Raw genomic sequence first — 15,090 nt, forward strand, 5'->3', positions numbered from 1 at the left:
CACATGGCTCAGTAGGAGCTGGTGACTCAAAAAGTGTAAATATAAAAGATTGTGCATATTTTTTTTTTTAATGAAAGTAAATTGGAAAGTTGTTTAAAATGACGTGCTGTATCTGAATCATGAAAGTTTAATTAGACCTGAGTGTCCCTTTTTTATTCTGAGAGTAGCTGTATCAGCTCCTTTATAACTTAAAGGGACACTCGTTAAAATTTTAAACTTTCATGAATCAGATAGGGAATGCAATTTTTAAACAACTTTCCAGTTTACTTTTATCAAATGTGTTTTGTTATCTCAGTATTCTTTGTGAAAGCTAAACCTAGGTAGGCTCATATGCTAATATCTTAGCTGTTGAAGGCCACCTCTTATCTCAGTGCATTTTGAAGTGTCCCTTTTAACTGACCTCAGCAGGGGATAACCCTAGGATAACCAAGTTACAACATGGCAGTGTCAATTTAATGTATAGAAACTCTGAGGAACTGGAAAGACAACAATATATGTTACAGAATTAGGCTTATGAATCCTTGCAGGTGCACTTCCAATTTTCAGAATTGGAAAACCAATTTCCTTAATACAGGGAGAGTCCACAGCTGCATTCATTACTTTTGGAAAATACAGAACCTGGCCACCTGGAGGAGGCAGACACCCCAGCCAAAGGCTTACATACCTCCCCCACTTCCCTCATCCCCCAGTCATTCTTTGCCTTTTCGTCACAGGAGGTTGGCAGAGAAGTGTCAGAAGATTACAGAGTGGGGGGGTGGAGCTAACCGCAGAAGTAACTAGATGCACAGTGCAATAGCTCCTGGCTCCAACATAGATTTTGGAGGTTCTTTTTGATCTGATATCCTATAAAATGTGAGAGATATACTCTAACCCTATCCAAGAGCTTGCAATACAAAAAAAGCAATAACCGGAAGCGCCTTCATCTTGTTTGGCCTACTCATTGCGGCCTTGCCACAAGGTGGTACGATCATGGAGGATCCCCTCATGTCTATGCTAACCCTCTTTGCAGATTACGACCGCAAACTGATGAGCAGATTTGACCAATTTATATAGATCATTAGACCCCATGTTACGGAACAAGACGACACTAAGTCTTATAAAGTGGTGGCTGTGGCTCCTAATACACAAAGGAGCGCTACCCAGGGGAATGCCACTCGACATCCCTCATCAGACTGAGTTAACTGGGACCCAGAGAGGTGAATGAAGTTCTGAGATGTGACGATGCACTATCCGGAATGAGCCCACAATCTACTGTGCATCTTCAGGTCTGTATGCGGTTGGGTGCTTGTGAGAGTCCCTTGCCTGCCTTGGTCCCTATCCGGGGAGACGCGACTGGCTCTCTGGAGGGGGTCTGGGGAAGTGCACAAGCTGCAGTGATATCGGAGGAGGGCCTACACCCTATGCTTGGGATGTTGACATTGGGACACCTCTCTTTGCATGATGGTGGTTCTCTATTGCAGCAAGAAGATTGTTGGAATCAGTACTTGCTGCCCGCTGTCCGGTTCCTGTTTGGAGGAGTTGTCACCTGGCTGACCACACAGATTTGGCATTGTGATCCATCTGCGAGCTGTGCCTTCCGCTTCTGCTTCATTGCCATCATTATTATAGATGCTTTGACTGGCATAGGGTAGTTGCGCAGAGCACCAGGTTCCAGAATGCCAGTATTGATGGACATTGTGGGACTTTCTGATCTGTGCAGAGCTGGGTATAGGAGATTTTCCATGGGACAAACGAATGAGGGACCTTTATGTACTACCGCATTTCTACTACTAGAACAATACACCTGATTACTAGCCCTGAGAACATTTGTATGGGACTTAACATAATTCTCTCCTCCCAACACTAGCTTAAGTGTTCCGTGTATGTACAGTTCTGATATGCCCATTGCAGTCCCTATCTAGCCCCTATTTCTCCAACATAGGTGTGTCCGGTCCACGGCGTCATCCTTACTTGTGGGATATTCTCTTCCCCAACAGGAAATGGCAAAGAGCCCAGCAAAGCTGGTCACATGATCCCTCCTAGGCTCCGCCTACCCCAGTCATTCTCTTTGCCGTTGTACAGGCAACATCTCCACGGAGATGGCTTAGAGTTTTTTAGTGTTTAACTGTAGTTTTTATTATTCAATCAAGAGTTTGTTATTTTGAAATAGTGCTGGTATGTACTATTTACTCAGAAACAGAAAAGAGATGAAGATTTCTGTTTGTATGAGGAAAATGATTTTAGCAACCGTCACTAAAATCCATGGCTGTTCCACACAGGACTGTTGAGAGCAATTAACTTCAGTTGGGGGAACAGTGAGCAGTCTCTTGCTGCTTGAGGTATGACACATTCTAACAAGACGATGTAATGCTGGAAGCTGTCATTTTCCCTCTGGGATCCGGTAAGCCATGTTTATTACGATTGTAAATAAGGGCTTCAAAAGGGCTTATTAAGACTGTAGACTTTTTTTGGGCTAAATCGATTGATTATTAACACATATTTAGCCTTGAGGAATCATTTTATCTGGGTATTTTGATATAATAATATCGGCAGGCACTGTTTTAGACACCTTATTCTTTAGGGGCTTTCCCAAAGCATAGGCAGAGCCTCATTTTCGCGCCGGTGTTGCGCACTTGTTTTTGAGAGGCATGGCATGCAGTCGCATGTGAGAGGAGCTCTGATACTTAGAAAAGACTTTCTGAAGGCGTCATTTGGTATCGTATTCCCCTTGGGGCTTGGTTGGGTCTCAGCGAAGCAGATACCAGGGACTGTAAAGGGGTTAAAGTTCAAAACGGCTCCGGTTCCGTTATTTTAAGGGTTAAAGCTTCCAAATTTGTTGTGCAATACTTTTAAGGCTTTAAGACACTGTGGTGAAAATTTGGTGAATTTTGAACAATTCCTTCATGTTTTTTCGCATTTGCAGTAATAAAGTGTGTTCAGTTTAAAATTTAAAGTGACAGTAACGGTTTTATTTTAAAACGTTTTTTGTACTTGTTATCAAGTTTATGCCTGTTTAACATGTCTGAACTACCAGATAGACTGTGTTCTGAATGTGGGGAAGCCAGAATTCCTATTCATTTAAATAAATGTGATTTATGTGACAATGACAATGATGCCCAAGATGATTCCTCAAGTGAGGGGAGTAAGCATGGTACTGCATCATTCCCTCCTTCGTCTACACGAGTCTTGCCCACTCAGGAGGCCCCTAGTACATCTAGCGCGCCAATACTCCTTACTATGCAACAATTAACGGCTGTAATGGATAATTCTGTCAAAAACATTTTAGCCAAAATGAACACTTATCAGCGTAAGCGCGACTGCTCTGTTTTAGATACTGAAGAGCATGACGACGCTGATATTAATATTTCTGAAGGGCCCCTAACTCAGTCTGATGGGGCCAGGGAGGTTTTGTCTGAGGGAGAAATTACTGATTCAGGGAACATTTCTCAACAAGCTGAACCTGATGTGATTGCATTTAAATTTAAGTTGGAACATCTCCGCATTCTGCTTAAGGAGGTATTATCCACTCTGGATGATTGTGACAAGTTGGTCATCCCAGAGAAACTATGTAAAATGGACAAGTTCCTAGAGGTGCCGGGGCTCCCAGAAGCTTTTCCTATACCCAAGCGGGTGGCGGACATTGTTAATAAAGAATGGGAAAGGCCCGGTATTCCTTTCGTCCCTCCCCCCATATTTAAAAAATTGTTTCCTATGGTCGACCCCAGAAAGGACTTATGGCAGACAGTCCCCAAGGTCGAGGGAGCGGTTTCCACTTTAAACAAACGCACCACTATACCCATAGAGGATAGTTGTGCTTTCAAAGATCCTATGGATAAAAAATTAGAAGGTTTGCTTAAAAAGATGTTTGTTCAGCAGGGTTACCTTCTACAACCAATTTCATGCATTGTCCCTGTCGCTACAGCCGCATGTTTCTGGTTCGATGAGCTGATAAAGGCGGTCGACAGTGATTCTCCTCCTTATGAGGAGATTATGGACAGAATCAATGCTCTCAAATTGGCTAATTCTTTCACCCTAGACGCCACCTTGCAATTGGCTAGGTTAGCGGCTAAGAATTCTGGGTTTGCTATTGTGGCGCGCAGAGCGCTTTGGTTGAAATCTTGGTCGGCTGATGCGTCTTCCAAGAACAAGCTACTTAACATTCCTTTCAAGGGGAAAACGCTGTTTGGCCCTGACTTGAAAGAGATTATCTCGGATATCACTGGGGGTAAGGGCCACGCCCTTCCTCAGGATCGGCCTTTCAAGGCAAAAAATAAACCTAATTTTCGTCCCTTTCGTAGAAACGGACCAGCCCAAAGTGCTACGTCCTCTAAGCAAGAGGGTAATACTTCTCAAGCCAAGCCAGCTTGGAGACCAATGCAAGGCTGGAACAAGGGAAAGCAGGCCAAGAAACCTGCCACTGCTACCAAGACAGCATGAAATGTTAGCCCCCGATCCGGGACCGGATCTGGTGGGGGGCAGACTCTCTCTCTTCGCTCAGGCTTGGGCAAGAGATGTTCTGGATCCTTGGGCGCTAGAAATAGTCTCCCAAGGTTATCTTCTGGAATTCAAGGGACTTCCCCCAAGGGGGAGGTTCCACAGGTCTCAGTTGTCTTCAGACCACATAAAAAGACAGGCATTCTTACATTGTGTAGAAGACCTGTTAAAAATGGGAGTGATTCATCCCGTTCCATTAAGAGAACAAGGGATGGGGGGAAAATTGGGAAGCGGATTTTCTGAGTCGTCAGACATTGCATCCGGGGGAGTGGGAACTCCATCCGGAAATCTTTGCCCAAGTCACTCAGCTGTGGGGCATTCCAGACATGGATCTGATGGCCTCTCGTCAGAACTTCAAAGTTCCTTGCTACGGGTCCAGATCCAGGGATCCCAAGGCGGCTCTAGTGGATGCACTAGTAGCACCTTGGACCTTCAAACTAGCTTATGTGTTCCCGCCGTTTCCTCTCATCCCCAGGCTGGTAGCCAGGATCAATCAGGAGAGGGCGTCGGTGATCTTGATAGCTCCTGCGTGGCCACGCAGGACTTGGTACGCAGATCTGGTGAATATGTCATCGGCTCCTCCTTGGAAGCTACCTTTGAGACGAGACCTTCTTGTTCAGGGTCCGTTCGAACATCCGAATCTGGTTTCACTCCAGCTGACTGCTTGGAGATTGAACGCTTGATCTTATCGAAGCGAGGATTCTCAGATTCTGTTATCGATACTCTTGTTCAGGCCAGAAAGCCTGTAACTAGAAAGATTTACCACAAAATTTGGAAAAAATATATCTGTTGGTGTGAATCTAAAGGATTCCCTTGGGACAAGGTTAGGATTCCTAGGATTCTATCCTTCCTTCAAGAAGGATTGGAAAAAGGATTATCTGCAAGTTCCCTGAAGGGACAGATTTCTGCCTTGTCTGTGTTACTTCACAAAAAGCTGGCCGCTGTGCCAGATGTTCAAGCCTTTGTTCAGGCTCTGGTTAGAATTAAGCCTGTTTACAAAAACATTAACCAGGAGATTATCGTACCTTCTCTGTGTCCGAAACCAGTTTCAAAGAAGGAACGTTTGTTGCACAATTTGGATGTTGTTCGCGCTCTAAAATTCTATTTAGATGCTACAAAGGATTTTAGACAAACATCTTCCTTGTTTGTTGTTTATTCCGGTAAAAGGAGAGGTCAAAAAGCAACTTCTACCTCTCTCTCTTTTTGGATTAAAAGCATCATCAGATTGGCTTACGAGACTGCCGGACGGCAGCCTCCCGAAAGAATCACAGCTCATTCCACTAGGGCTGTGGCTTCCACATGGGCCTTCAAGAACGAGGCTTCTGTTGATCAGATATGTAGGGCAGCGACTTGGTCTTCACTGCACACTTTTACCAAATTTTACAAGTTTGATACTTTTGCTTCTTCTGAGGCTATTTTTGGGAGAAAGGTTTTGCAAGCCGTGGTGCCTTCCATTTAGGTGACCTGATTTGCTCCCTCCCTTCATCCGTGTCCTAAAGCTTTGGTATTGGTTCCCACAAGTAAGGATGACGCCGTGGACCGGACACACCTATGTTGGAGAAAACAGAATTTATGTTTACCTGATAAATTACTTTCTCCAACGGTGTGTCCGGTCCACGGCCCGCCCTGGTTTTTTTAATCAGGTCTGATAATTTATTTTCTTTAACTACAGTCACCACGGTACCATATGGTTTCTCCTATGCAAATATTCCTCCTTAACGTCGGTCGAATGACTGGGGTAGGCGGAGCCTAGGAGGGATCATGTGACCAGCTTTGCTGGGCTCTTTGCCATTTCCTGTTGGGGAAGAGAATATCCCACAAGTAAGGATGACGCCGTGGACCGGACACACCGTTGGAGAAAGTAATTTATCAGGTAAACATAAATTCTGTTTTATATGTCTCTGTAATGATGCGTGTTCTAGTTTTTTTTCCTTAGTAGGGGGTATTACGCTGATTTTGTTAGAACACATAACTGTGTTTTTATGTGTGTTATGCATATACACTGCTGTCTGCGTAACAACGGCCAGTGATCACTAGGCCTTCTTGAGCGACATTCGCCAAAACCTTAAATGAGCCCCTCACTTGGGCTTATTTTTGGTAGAGACATGCATAACTCTTTAACATCATGCTGTAGAATTCTTTCCCTATGGTGAATTTGTGAAGTCCATCACTTATTGCAGCAATATTTAAATCAGTCTATGCTTAGGTGAGACACAACACACTATTGTAGCCCTATAATTGTCTCATAATGGTTGAATTCTATAGTCTGTAACAACCTTCAGCCCCCCCCCCCCCCCCTTTCTATGCAGTAAGGGATGAGTATCTTTTCCTCTGCATTAATTTTCTGGCAGAGTTTCGTAGTCTCTGCCTAGTTCAGAGTCTGGTTAAAGCCTTCTCCCATATATATAACGAAAGACTCTTCTGGCCCTAAACTTAAAGGGACAGTCAAGTCCAAAAAAAACTTTTATTTTTTCAAATAGGGCATGTAATTTTAAACAACTTTCCAATTTACTTTTATCAACAATTTTGCTTTCTTTTGGTATTCTAGTTGAAAGCAAACCTAGGAAGGCTCATATGATTTCTAAACCCTTGAAGGCCGCCTCTATTTTATTTGCTTTTCACAGCAGGGGAGAGAAAGCTCATGTAGGCCATATAGATAGCATTGTGATCACGCCCGTGGCTAGTGGCAGACACTGCACTAATTGGCTAAAATGCAAGTCAATAGATAATACCTAAAAGTCATGTGATTAGGGGCGGTCAGGAGATGCTTAGATACAAGTTAGTCACAGAAGTAAAAAGTTTATTAATATAACAGTGTTGGTTTTGCAAAACTGGGGAATGGGTAATAAAGGGATTATCTATCTTTTTAAACAACAAAAATTCTGGTGTTGACTGTCCCTTTAAATATTAGTGAACATAGGTATAAATAAATATTTCTTTTAGTCAGGTTGTCTGCTTAACGTTACTATGCTTATCTTGATTCTTGATGTCTGATTAGAACTGATAGTTATATTAGAGTAACTTTCATTACAGAATGTATTTTGTTATTACCCTATTATACTTACATTGATACCTGAAGACTGTCTGGACACAACACTTGAATCCGATTATTGTATACGCTGTTAACTGACACTACTGATGACTGATCTGTGTCATCCAAGATCTTTAAAGAGTGTGTTCCCACCAGTGGAGCTGGATGTCTTTGACACAAAAAACTTTTTTACATTTTTTAATGAGGAACAAGAGTTTGGCTGCTAGGATTATTGTATATCGTATTATCATGGTGGTGTGTTTACTCTGTTGCCAATTTTTGAGATACTGTTTGTATCTTTAGTTGCCATGTATGTAACAATGTGTTATGCTTCCTCAATAAAGAGAATTAAAAAAAAAAATTACGGAGTAGTTCCTTAGGAAGGGTATCTGCCCTTCAAGATGGGACTGGAGTTTTAGTTCAGTCTTGTCAGCCTCTCAGTGAGAGCGTTGATGAAAAATTAGTCTGGAGATGCAGGGAAAGTCTTTCTGCAAAACCATACAGACTCATATTAACAGCTCCTTAAGCAATCGGCGTTGACCAGTTTCGCTGCCTGCTTTCTTATCTCAAGTCCATGTCAGAAGCACTGCTACATTTGTGATTTTGACTGCTTATGTGTAGAGACTTTTTGGGGCTCATGGGCTGATACGGAACGTACAGGTTATTTTCTCCAACATAGGTGTGTCCGGTCCACGGCGTCATCCTTACTTGTGGGATATTCTCTTCCCCAACAGGAAATGGCAAAGAGCCCAGCAAAGCTGGTCACATGATCCCTCCTAGGCTCCGCCTACCCCAGTCATTCTCTTTGCCGTTGTACAGGCAACATCTCCACGGAGATGGCTTAGAGTTTTTTAGTGTTTAACTGTAGTTTTTATTATTCAATCAAGAGTTTGTTATTTTGAAATAGTGCTGGTATGTACTATTTACTCAGAAACAGAAAAGAGATGAAGATTTCTGTTTGTATGAGGAAAATGATTTTAGCAACCGTCACTAAAATCCATGGCTGTTCCACACAGGACTGTTGAGAGCAATTAACTTCAGTTGGGGGAACAGTGAGCAGTCTCTTGCTGCTTGAGGTATGACACATTCTAACAAGACGATGTAATGCTGGAAGCTGTCATTTTCCCTCTGGGATCCGGTAAGCCATGTTTATTACGGTTGTAAATAAGGGCTTCAAAAAGGGCTTATTAAGACTGTAGACTTTTTTTGGGCTAAATCGATTGATTATTAACACATATTTAGCCTTGAGGAATCATTTTATCTGGGTATTTTGATATAATATCGGCAGGCACTGTTTTAGACACCTTATTCTTTAGGGGCTTTCCCAAAGCATAGGCAGAGCCTCATTTTCGCGCCGGTGTTGCGCACTTGTTTTTGAGAGGCATGGCATGCAGTCGCATGTGAGAGGAGCTCTGATACTTAGAAAAGACTTTCTGAAGGCGTCATTTGGTATCGTATTCCCCTTGGGGCTTGGTTGGGTCTCAGCAAAGCAGATACCAGGGACTGTAAAGGGGTTAAAGTTCAAAACGGCTCCGGTTCCGTTATTTTAAGGGTTAAAGCTTCCAAATTTGGTGTGCAATACTTTTAAGGCTTTAAGACACTGTGGTGAAAATTTGGTAAATTGTGAACAATTCCTTCATGTTTTTTCGCATTTGCAGTAATAAAGTGTGTTCAGTTTAAAATTTAAAGTGACAGTAACGGTTTTATTTTAAAACGTTTTTTGTACTTGTTATCAAGTTTATGCCTGTTTAACATGTCTGAACTACCAGATAGACTGTGTTCTGAATGTGGGGAAGCCAGAATTCCTATTCATTTAAATAAATGTGATTTATGTGACAATGACAATGATGCCCAAGATGATTCCTCAAGTGAGGGGAGTAAGCATGGTACTGCATCATTCCCTCCTTCGTCTACACGAGTCTTGCCCACTCAGGAGGCCCCTAGTACATCTAGCGCGCCAATACTCCTTACTATGCAACAATTAACGGCTGTAATGGATAATTCTGTCAAAAACATTTTAGCCAAAATGAACACTTATCAGCGTAAGCGCGACTGCTCTGTTTTAGATACTGAAGAGCATGACGACGCTGATATTAATATTTCTGAAGGGCCCCTAACTCAGTCTGATGGGGCCAGGGAGGTTTTGTCTGAGGGAGAAATTACTGATTCAGGGAACATTTCTCAACAAGCTGAACCTGATGTGATTGCATTTAAATTTAAGTTGGAACATCTCCGCATTCTGCTTAAGGAGGTATTATCCACTCTGGATGATTGTGACAAGTTGGTCATCCCAGAGAAACTATGTAAAATGGACAAGTTCCTAGAGGTGCCGGGGCTCCCAGAAGCTTTTCCTATACCCAAGCGGGTGGCGGACATTGTTAATAAAGAATGGGAAAGGCCCGGTATTCCTTTCGTCCCTCCCCCCATATTTAAAAAATTGTTTCCTATGGTCGACCCCAGAAAGGACTTATGGCAGACAGTCCCCAAGGTCGAGGGAGCGGTTTCCACTTTAAACAAACGCACCACTATACCCATAGAGGATAGTTGTGCTTTCAAAGATCCTATGGATAAAAAATTAGAAGGTTTGCTTAAAAAGATGTTTGTTCAGCAGGGTTACCTTCTACAACCAATTTCATGCATTGTCCCTGTCGCTACAGCCGCATGTTTCTGGTTCGATGAGCTGATAAAGGCGGTCGACAGTGATTCTCCTCCTTATGAGGAGATTAAGGACAGAATCAATGCTCTCAAATTGGCTAATTCTTTCACCCTAGACGCCACTTTGCAATTGGCTAGGTTAGCGGCTAAGAATTCTGGGTTTGCTATTGTGGCGCGCAGAGCGCTTTGGTTGAAATCTTGGTCGGCTGATGCGTCTTCCAAGAACAAGCTACTTAACATTCCTTTCAAGGGGAAAACGCTGTTTGGCCCTGACTTGAAAGAGATTATCTCGGATATCACTGGGGGTAAGGGCCACGCCCTTCCTCAGGATCGGCCTTTCAAGGCAAAAAATAAACCTAATTTTCGTCCCTTTCGTAGAAACGGACCAGCCCAAAGTGCTACGTCCTCTAAGCAAGAGGGTAATACTTCTCAAGCCAAGCCAGCTTGGAGACCAATGCAAGGCTGGAACAAGGGAAAGCAGGCCAAGAAACCTGCCACTGCTACCAAGACAGCATGAAATGTTGGCCCCCGATCCGGATCTGGTAGGGGGCAGACTCTCTCTCTTCGCTCAGGCTTGGGCAAGAGATGTTCTGGATCCTTGGGCGCTAGAAATAGTCTCCCAAGGTTATCTTCTGGAATTCAAGGGACTTCCCCCAAGGGGGAGGTTCCACAGGTCTCAGTTGTCTTCAGACCACATAAAAAGACAGGCATTCTTACATTGTGTAGAAGACCTGTTAAAAATGGGAGTGATTCATCCCGTTCCATTAAGAGAACAAGGGATGGGGTTCTACTCCAATCTGTTTATAGTTCCCAAAAAAGAGGGAACGTTCAGACCAATCTTAGATCTCAAGATCTTAAACAAGTTTCTCAAGGTTCCATCGTTCAAGATGGAAACCATTCGAACTATTCTTCCTTCCATCCAGGAAGGTCAATTCATGACCACGGTGGATTTAAAGGATGCGTATCTACATATTCCTATCCACAAGGAACATCATCGGTTCCTGAGGTTCGCATTCCTGGACAAACATTACCAGTTCGTGGCGCTTCCTTTCGGATTAGCCACTGCTCCAAGGATTTTCACAAAGGTACTAGGGTCCCTTCTAGCTGTGCTAAGACCAAGGGGCATTGCTGTAGTACCTTACTTGGACGACATTCTGATTCAAGCGTCGTCCCTTCCTCAAGCAAAGGCTCACACGGACATTGTCCTGGCCTTTCTCAGATCTCACGGATGGAAAGTGAATGTGGAAAAGAGTTCTCTATCTCCGTCAACAAGGGTTCCCTTCTTGGGAACAATAATAGACTCCTTAGAAATGAGGATTTTTCTGACAGAGGCCAGAAAAACAAAACTTCTAGACTCTTGTCGGATACTCCATTCCGTTCCTCTTCCTTCCATAGCTCAGTGCATGGAAGTGATCGGGTTGATGGTAGCGGCAATGGACATAGTTCCTTTTGCACGCATTCATCTAAGACCATTACAACTGTGAATGCTCAGTCAGTGGAATGGGGACTATACAGACTTGTCTCCGAAGATACAAGTAAATCAGAGGACCAGAGACTCACTCCGTTGGTGGCTGTCCCTGGACAACCTGTCACGAGGGATGACATTCCGCAGACCAGAGTGGGTCATTGTCACGACCGACGCCAGTCTGATGGGCTGGGGCGCGGTCTGGGGATCCCTGAAAGCTCAGGGTCTTTGGTCTCGGGAAGAATCTCTTCTACCGATAAATATTCTGGAACTGAGAGCGATATTCAATGCTCTCAAGGCTTGGCCTCAGCTAGCGAGGGCCAAGTTCATACGGTTTCAATCAGACAACATGACAACTGTTGCGTACATCAACCATCAGGGGGGAACAAGGAGTTCCCTGGCGATGGAAGAAGTGACCAAAATCATTCTATGGGCGGAGTCTCACTCCTGCCACCTGTCTGCTATCCACATCCCAGGAGTGGAAAATTGGGAAGCGGATTTTCTGAGTCGTCAGACATTGCATCCGGGGGAGTGGGAACTCCATCCGGAAATCTTTGCCCAAGTCACTCAGCGGTGGGGCATTCCAGACATGGATCTGATGGCCTCTCGTCAGAACTTCAAAGTTCCTTGCTACGGGTCCAGATCCAGGGATCCCAAGGCGGCTCTAGTGGATGCACTAGTAGCACCTTGGACCTTCAAACTAGCTTATGTGTTCCCGCCGTTTCCTCTCATCCCCAGGCTGGTAGCCAGGATCAATCAGGAGAGGGCGTCGGTGATCTTGATAGCTCCTGCGTGGCCACGCAGGACTTGGTACGCAGATCTGGTGAATATGTCATCGGCTCCTCCTTGGAAGCTACCTTTGAGACGAGACCTTCTTGTTCAGGGTCCGTTCGAACATCCGAATCTGGTTTCACTCCAGCTGACTGCTTGGAGATTGAACGCTTGATCTTATCGAAGCGAGGATTCTCAGATTCTGTTATCGATACTCTTGTTCAGGCCAGAAAGCCTGTAACTAGAAAGATTTACCACAAAATTTGGAAAAAATATATCTGTTGGTGTGAATCTAAAGGATTCCCTTGGGACAAGGTTAAGATTCCTAGGATTCTATCCTTCCTTCAAGAAGGATTGGAAAAAGGATTATCTGCAAGTTCCCTGAAGGGACAGATTTCTGCCTTGTCTGTGTTACTTCACAAAAAGCTGGCCGCTGTGCCAGATGTTCAAGCCTTTGTTCAGGCTCTGGTTAGAATTAAGCCTGTTTACAAACCTTTGACTCCTCCTTGGAGTCTCAATTTAGTTCTTTCAGTTCTTCAGGGGGTTCCGTTTGAACCCTTGCATTCCGTTGATATTAAGTTATTATCTTGGAAAGTTTTGTTTTTAGTTGCAATTTCTTCTGCTAGAAGAGTTTCAGAATTATCTGCTCTGCAGTGTTCTCCTCCTTATCTGGTGTTCCATGCAGATAAGGTGGTTTTACGTACTAAACCTGGTTTTCTTCCAAAAGTTGTTTCTAACAAAAACATTAACCAGGAGATTATCGTACCTTCTCTGTGTCCGAAACCAGTTTCAAAGAAGGAACGTTTGTTGCACAATTTGGATGTTGTTCGCGCTCTAAAATTCTATTTAGATGCTACAAAGGATTTTAGACAAACATCTTCCTTGTTTGTTGTTTATTCTGGTAAAAGGAGAGGTCAAAAAGCAACTTCTACCTCTCTCTCTTTTTGGATTAAAAGCATCATCAGATTGGCTTACGAGACTGCCGGACGGCAGCCTCCCGAAAGAATCACGGCTCATTCCACTAGGGCTGTGGCTTCCACATGGGCCTTCAAGAACGAGGCTTCTGTTGATCAGATATGTAGGGCAGCGACTTGGTCTTCACTGCACACTTTTACCAAATTTTACAAGTTTGATACTTTTGCTTCTTCTGAGGCTATTTTTGGGAGAAAGGTTTTGCAAGCCGTGGTGCCTTCCATTTAGGTGACCTGATTTGCTCCCTCCCTTCATCCGTGTCCTAAAGCTTTGGTATTGGTTCCCACAAGTAAGGATGACGCCGTGGACCGGACACACCTATGTTGGAGAAAACAGAATTTATGTTTACCTGATAAATTACTTTCTCCAACGGTGTGTCCGGTCCACGGCCCGCCCTGGTTTTTTTAATCAGGTCTGATAATTTATTTTCTTTAACTACAGTCACCACGGTACCATATGGTTTCTCCTATGCAAATATTCCTCCTTAACGTCGGTCGAATGACTGGGGTAGGCGGAGCCTAGGAGGGATCATGTGACCAGCTTTGCTGGGCTCTTTGCCATTCCTGTTGGGGAAGAGAATATCCCACAAGTAAGGATGACGCCGTGGACCGGACACACCGTTGGAGAAAGTAATTTATCAGGTAAACATAAATTCTGTTTTTCTAGGTTCGGGGTGATGATTCCCTCAATATTTTCGAGACAATAGTTATGCCTCAAATTATTAGAATCCCAGTTCCGAGCTCTGAGGAGTTTGTGTCATATGACAGACTGGACCTGTTTGTATTTTGTTTGATACACTCCTTTGGCTATCTCTTTTGTGTGCTTGCCTATTTTATTTTCTATTCTGTTTAGGATAGTTTTTGGTTTTAGAGCTCGGGGTTGTTGTAGACACTTTTTAGGAAGACGTTTCGCCACTGGGATTTTGGTGGCGATTGTTGGAGACTTCCGGTGGAAGTATGTAGGTCTCTGTTCGGGGTGATGATTCCCTCAATATTTTCGAGACAATAGTTATGCCTCAAAGCTTATTTCTCTTGTTAAGTGTATCCAGTCCACGGATCATCCATTACTTGTGGGATATTCTCCTTCCCAACAGGAAGCTGCAAGAGGATCACCCACAGCAGAGCTGCTACATAGCTCCTCCCCTCACTGCCATATCCAGTCATTCTCTTGCAACTCTCAACAAAGATGGACGTAGTAAGAGGAGAGTGGTGTATTATAGTTAGTTTTTTAACTTCAATCAAAAGTTTGTTATTTTTAAATGGTACCGGAGTGTACTGTTTCATCTCGGGCAGCATTAGAAGAAGAATCTGCCTGTGATTTCTATGATCTTAGCAGAAGTAACTAAGATCCATTGCTGTTCTCACATATTCTGAGGAGTGAGGTAACTTCAGAGAGGGAATAGCGTGCAGGTTTTCCTGCAATAAGGTATGTGCAGTTAATATATTTCTAGGGATGGAATTTGCTAGAAAAATGCTGCTGATACCGGATTAATGTAAGTTAAGCCTTAAATGCAGTGATAGCGACTGGTATCAGGCTTATTAACAGAGATGCATACTCTTATAAAAGTGTAATATAAAACGTTTGCTGGCATGTTAATCGTTTTTATATATGTTTGGTGACAAAACTTATTGGGGCCTAGTTTTTTTCCACATGGCTGGTTTGATTTTTGCCTAGAAACAGTTCCTGAGGCTTTCCACTGTTGGAATATGAGTGGGAAGGGCCT

At 43.6% G+C, this 15,090-nt stretch overlaps 1 protein-coding gene across 1 annotated transcript in view; it reads left to right on the plus strand.

Annotated features, from left to right (window-relative positions):
• The window catches only part of LOC128640929 (UDP-N-acetylglucosamine/UDP-glucose/GDP-mannose transporter), a 167,855-nt gene that overhangs the window by 128,695 nt on the left and 24,070 nt on the right, over positions 1-15,090 (plus strand). The gene's annotated exons all lie outside the window — the stretch shown is intronic.

Source organism: Bombina bombina, chromosome 10 (genome assembly GCF_027579735.1).
Source record: "Bombina bombina isolate aBomBom1 chromosome 10, aBomBom1.pri, whole genome shotgun sequence".
NCBI lineage: Eukaryota > Metazoa > Chordata > Amphibia > Anura > Bombinatoridae > Bombina > Bombina bombina.